At 53.3% G+C, this 6,401-nt stretch overlaps 1 long non-coding RNA gene across 1 annotated transcript in view; it reads right to left on the bottom strand.

Moving 5' to 3' along the window:
* LOC106725014 overlaps positions 1-6,401 on the bottom strand; it is a 16,590-nt gene that overhangs the window by 1,193 nt on the left and 8,996 nt on the right. Inside the window, exon 2 of the long non-coding RNA XR_001360848.1 lies at positions 396-400. This is a non-coding gene — a long non-coding RNA (uncharacterized LOC106725014). The remainder of the gene's footprint in view (positions 1-395; positions 401-6,401) is intronic.

The following is a 6,401-nucleotide window of genomic DNA, read 5'->3' as shown; positions in this document are numbered from 1 at the left end:
GGGACACCCTTCAGGGCAAACCAGCCAGCCCCCACCCATGCACCAGGCCTCTATCTTATATATTAAAGGGTAATATGCAAACTGACCCTAACAGCAGACGACTGGGAATGACTGGTCACTATGTGCACGTGGTCTGCAGGTGAACGGTGACGCTGAGATGAGCTTGGCGTGCAGGATTGAGCTAAGAGAAGCGGAGGGCTACCGCTCGCTCAGCCGTGTAGCAAAACCTCCAAGGCTCTCATGGCTTTTATTAGGGGAGCACAGCAAGTAACAATGGAGTACAGCAAGTGACAATGGTAAACCAGCATGCCTATGAGGTCATTTGAGCTAAGTTATACATTAGACTATTAATGTCCTATGTTATACAAAGACCCTTTCCACCTGCAGCAGTGCACCCTCCCTGGCTTTCCATGCCATCATGGACTATTTATCACCTCAAGGAAATTCTGCCTCTGAACAATAAATCTTGCGTGCAAGACTTTGTTCTGACGTGGCCCGCTTGCAGGCCCTGGCCTTTTCTTGGCAGAAAGTCCTCTTCTAGTTAACTTCATTCCACTTGACCGGCTACACTATGACACACACTGACCACCAGGGGGCAGACGCTCAATGCAGGAGCTGCCCCCTGGTGGTCAGTGCGCTCCCACAGCTGGAAATCTGCTCAGCCACAAGCCAGGCTGAAGGCTGCCAGCACAGAGGTGGTGGCAGGAGCCTCTCCCGCCTCCTCAGCAGCACTAAGGATGTCCAACTGCAGCTTAGGCCTGCTCCCCGCTGGCAAGTGGACATCCCCCGAGGGCTGCCGGGCTGCCAGAGGGATGTCTGACTGCCAGCTTGGGCCTGATCCCTGGGGAGTGGGTCTAAGCCAGCAGGTAGACATCCTGTGAAGGGTCCCAGACTGCAAGAGGGCATAGGCCGGGCTGAGAGACCCCCCCTACCCCCTTGAGTGCACAAATTTTTGTGCACTGGGCCTCTAGTTAAAATATATTAAAATATATATATTGCCCCAGGTTTCTGCAGAGGGTGTCCCTTTAAGGGGCTCCTGGATGCCTGTGTCACATGTCCATCATTCCATGGGCCTTCCGTAATTTGTGGCCCAGCGGGATGTTCCAGGCACTTCTGGGGCCACGCTGTCCGTCCAGGACCAGGCATTGCTCCTGACGGCCTGGGCTGGGTCTGTGGAGATCAGTGTTTGGAAAGAACCTTAATGGGCTGGGCGTGCACACTGCACCAGGGTCTCAGGGGTGAAGTAATTGCACCCCATGCTCTCTACACATGTGTGCGTGAGAGGTCAGCCTCGCTGGACGGCCCGCGCTCACAGGAGGACCTAGGTGCAGAGAGTGCCAACCCCTCCCAGAGGCCCATTCCTCCCACAGCAACGAGCACCACAGCCACATACACCACAGCCACATGCTCCACAGCGGTGGCCACAGCTGCTGAGGGCACTGAACTGTAGGCACCCCCATGCCGCCCCCATTTCCCTCGCCTCTCTATCCCCTCTGCCCCCCCCCATTTCCCTCGCCTCTCTGTCCCCTCTGCCTCCCGTGCCTGGGCTCCTGGCCGAGGTTCTGAGCTGCTCTCCGGGGAGGCCTCTGGGGCGCCCAGGGTCCACCTGGATCTGTGTGTGGGTGGAGCGGGTCCCTGAGGGGTGGGGGCTGCTGGGGACTTTTGGGAGCTGCTGCCTCAGGCCTTCGGGCTGCGCTCAGAGGCGACACCAGCTGGCAGCATGAACAGGTCTCACTGTGGAAGCCACACCTTCCCAGCGGGAACAGGAGCAGCTCCGTCGTGGTGGCCGCGGTCACAACCACACAGGGCGCCCCTCAGCTTCGGGACCTGCAGCCTCCACCGGCCGGGCCTCTTGGACAGGCCGCTCCTTCTGGCGGGCGAAGCAGGACCGTGGCTCCCACCTGTGGCACTGGAGCCGCTACTCCCCAAGCGCCTGCAGACCCGCTGGGCAGGGAGGCCAGGCCCCGGTCTAGCATATTTGGGTAGCGAGTTTCTAAGCAAAGACACGTGGCAGTGGCCCCTATGGGAGGCAAGTGCCGACTCCGCTTCATGGGACCCTGGGCAGGAGGGAGAGGTGCTCCTGTTGCAGAAGACCCCAGAAAAACTAAGCGACACTTTGAAGAAGTGGAGAGACACTGTTTTAATTACACCGGCGGACTCCGGGAAATAATTTCCAAATCAGATTCCCGAAACATGCAAGGGCCCTCATTTTATATCTCCCTGTGGTCTTTGTCCTGCAAATATGGATTATGCTTCCGGTCCTTTTCGCGGGCTTTTCAAGAGGCCCTCAGGTGTTGGGGTTCTTCCTGGCACCAGCGATAACAGCCCTCCCTTTGGGCAGTGCACTGTGCACAGGTTTATGGCCTCTGTAACAGATTCTGCAAGACCAGTTTCTGGGAAAGAGGTAATGACTTAATTATAGGTTAGCTTGCTGGCATGGATTCCAACTGCTAGACCCCAAATATCAGGATTACATTTGAATTAGCCCTTTTTAGCCTTCTCACCCCCACCACCCCTCCGCTTGTCCCACAAGCTTCTCTTAGCCTTGTGGTACAACTACGGGATGTTATGGTGAATGTGGGCGATGACCGCTCTTAACTGCTTCCGGCTGGAAAGGGACGATGACAAAGGGAGTTAGCATCCCATTTTTTTCCTCTCGGAGGGGTTTGTTTTGGGAACCCCTGGACCTGCTGGGGTTGGACCCCAACGGGGAGGTAGGTGCAGCTAATATTATTAGTGGGAGCACGTTATTCCCTCTATTTCTGTTCAGTGGGGGTCTCCAACAGTGAACCACTAAGACAAAGAGTAGTATTATGACTATTCCTGCCAGGCTGATGTAGCCAAGGATGGCATGGCAAGGTGTAGTCCAGGAGTCCTCAAACTACGGCCTGCGGGCCACATGCTGCCCAGTTTTCAGCCTTGAGGGTAGAGTTGCATAGTTCATCTGAGAGCCAACCTGTGGGATGTTGTCCTTGGGTGCTGCTGAAACAAACAGGAGCAACATTAGTTAGCTGCACATTGTCCGTGACAGGTCCTATGATTTTTTCCGTCCAATACAAACGGTCTGAGGGACAGTGAACTGGTCCCCTGTTTAAAAAGTTTGAGGACCCCTGTCAACAATTCATGATGAGGCCTTTGTCCCTTGCTGTGTGGGAAACAGTAATTTTATGGTGCTTCTGTGTCCCAGCAAGAGCGGATGAGTTCTCCTCCTGGTACTAGCCTTGAGTTCCAGTGGCACTCATAAAAAGACAAAATGAGAATTATTAGAAAGATAAAACCAATGATTGCCCATACTTACCAGAGCATATTACCTTTAGGAGGAGATAAGAAAGGAAGATTAGTGTTAGGGAGAATTCAGCAGGGTGTTATCTGAATTCCTTGGAGCAGGTTGATCGGAAAGGCCTGCTGTCTTCTTGAGGGTGATCCGCAGGGGGTGTTTCTGGTCAGAGGTCACCTTCCACTCAGGCTGGCTGTCACTCGACTGGTGGGCTGCCTTTACCTGGGAGTGGTGGATCCAGGTGTTCAGTCCTGCAACCTTGAGAGCTGTGGGGTGGTTAATATGACTGGATAGGTCCCTTCCAGGTAGGCTTGAGGGGCTCCTTTTTCCAATCCTTTAACCAAACCTGGTCTCCAGGTTTATAAGGATGTATGGCTGTTCCTAGAGAGATGGGTAGTCAGTCAATAACCCACCTGTGGACCTCAAAGACAGTTTTTCCAAGTCCTTGTAGTTGTTTCTGGATTTCTAAGTTCCCTATTTCCCCCAAATCTCCCTTTGGCCGAATCAAGGGAGGGAGTCTACCATATAGAATTTCCAAGGGAGAGAAACCTACCCTGGCACAGCCTACCCTCAAGAGTAAAAGAGGCAAGATATCTATCCAGGGTAAGGCTGTCTCTTGGCATAGCTTAGCCATAGTCTGCTTTATTGTCCGGTTCATGCGTTCTACTTTCCCTCAACTCTGAGGCCTGCAGGCTGTATGTAGGTTCCATTTAATTCCTAAAGCCTTGGCTACCTGTTGTGCTATCTCTGCTACAAAGGCTGGGCCATTATCGGGCCCTATGGTCAGAGGCATTCCATACCGTGGAATTCTATCCTTCAGCCATGCCTTTTCCGTGTGTGTGGGATATGCCTCGACCCAGCCTGAAAAGGTGCAAACGAAGACTAGTAGGCATTTATTCCCTCTGCTAGGCCCTATTTCTGTAAAATCTACTTCTAAGTCCTCAAAAGGAGCTTGCCCACAGCGCTGGACTCCTATCGGTCATCCAGGACCCTGTTTAGCCTTGTTCTGAGCACAGAGGAGGCAACGCTGAGAGACTGAGGCACACAAGGAGGGAAGATGGGCAATTAGGTAGTACCTGCCTCAAAAGCTTCTGGGGCAGCCTTCCCTAAATGAGTGAGTTCATGCTCTGGGACATAGACCCTATGATCTGGGAGTATCCACCAGCCTTCCTTTGTTCTCTTGCCCCCTTCTTGCTGGGCCCATTCCTCCTCCCGAGGAGTGTATTTTGGAGGTTCAGGTAATTCGGGGCCAACATGATCCGTGACGGTGCCGCTTGTTCTTTAGCAGCCAGCTTGGCTGTGGGGTCAGCACGCTGGTTTCCTTCTGATACTGAGTCCTTCCCTTTCTGGTGACCTTTGCAGTGGATGACAGCTATTTCCTTGGGCTCCCAGACTGCTTCTAGTAACTTTAAAATCTCATTCTGATTTCTGATTCCTTTTCCTCCAGCCATCAAGAGCCCCCTATCCTTATATATGGCCCCATGGATATGCAGGATAGCAAAGGCATAGCGTAGCGCGAGTCAGTGTAGATGTTGGCACGCTTATCCTTACTGAGTTCTAAGGCTCTGGCGAAGTTCTGCCCTCTGTGGTGACCACCCTTCAGGCAGGGCCTGTGCCTCGATTGTCTCAAAGTCTGATACCACTGCGTATCCGGCTCGTCTTTTTCCTTCATCTAAGAAGCTGCTGCCGTCTGTGAACAATACCAAGTTGGGGTTAAGCAGGGGCCTATCCTCTAGGACTTCCAGGCAATCATGCTCAGGGGCCCCCTCAGCAATGGGTAGAAAAGTGGCAGGATTAAGAGTTCTCACTGCTTCTAATCCTACCCTCGGACTCTCACGTAATAATCCTTGGTATTGAGTCATTCAAGCAAGAGCCAGCCAGTGCTGCCCCCTTGCTTCCATGAGGGTGACAACAGCAGGAGGTACTTTTACATTTACGTTTTGTCCTAAGGTCAGCTTATCCGCTTCCTTGACTAACAATGCCGTGGCTGCAAGGGCCCTGAGGCACGGGGGCCACCCGGAGGCAACTGGTCAGTCTGCTTGGAGAGATAGGCTACTGGTCTTTGCCAGGGTCCAAGTGCTTGGGTTAGAACTCCTAGGCCAGTGATGGCGAGCCTATGACACGCGAACTCATTTTTTTGGTTGGACCTGGATTCCTAGGTGTGCTTCCCTTGGAATTGGATATTGGCGGGTTTTAACAGGCTGTGCCCCAGGCTTTAAGTCGATCAGTATCGGGGCGTGGTCCTTAGCCAGGCCTGGAGGATTCCCTTCTGCCCAGACCAGCAGGAATTCTTTCTCTAATTCAGGTTCTAATGGTGAGGCCTTTGACTGGGCGGTATAAAGTCTCCATTCTTCCTCCCTTGGCACTGCTAAGGACAGGATCATTGGGGAGGTCTCCTCACTTAGGTGAAGCTGTGCTGAGCCATCTGGAGTAAAAGTGATTTCTGCCCCATTTTGGCTAAAAGGTCTCCACCCATTAGAGGCACTGGACAGTCTGGCAAGTACAGGAATTCATGAATTACTTGATGGCCACCAAGTTGGCATCAGCGAGGGCGGCAGAATGGTCTACGGGTCTGGTCCCCAGTAGCTCCAATAATGGTGACCTCCCTTCCCGAGAGAGGCGCTCCTTTCTGTGTGACTACTGAGTGCTCAGCTCCTGTATCAACCATAAAGTCCACAGTCTGACCCCAATTTTCATTCTGACCACGGGCTCGTGGGGGCCCAGCTGGAAAGAGCCAGTCTGTCCTAGTCGGAATCAGTCATCGCTAGCCCAATGAGATCCGCTTCCGGTGGCTCTGGTTGATAGCGACGGGGTGGAAAAGGGGCCCAGTTTTCTTACTTTGCCGTTTGGAACATTCATTCTTCCCGCGTCCTGTCTCCTTGCAGTGGGCACACTGGTCTCGTCTCAGGCCCATCTGTCTGTATCTAATGTCCCTGCTGGGACCTGGGTCTGGAGCCACCTCCGAGCCTCTGATGCTACTCGCATGCGCTCCTCAGTGTTAACATGAAAAGGAGCTGCTTGCAGTCCACCCAGGTGGGCTTCTGGGTCTGGAAGATCGTTCCTAGGAGGTCTACCATGACCTGGGGCTTTTCAGAATAAGCTGGGGTGTGATGTTTCCAATTCA

The sequence above is a fragment of the Myotis brandtii genome, unplaced genomic scaffold (genome assembly GCF_000412655.1).
Source record: "Myotis brandtii unplaced genomic scaffold, ASM41265v1 scaffold1300, whole genome shotgun sequence".
NCBI lineage: Eukaryota > Metazoa > Chordata > Mammalia > Chiroptera > Vespertilionidae > Myotis > Myotis brandtii.
Note: the sequence above shows the minus strand (reverse complement) of the source record. Positions and strands in the feature narration are given on the sequence as shown.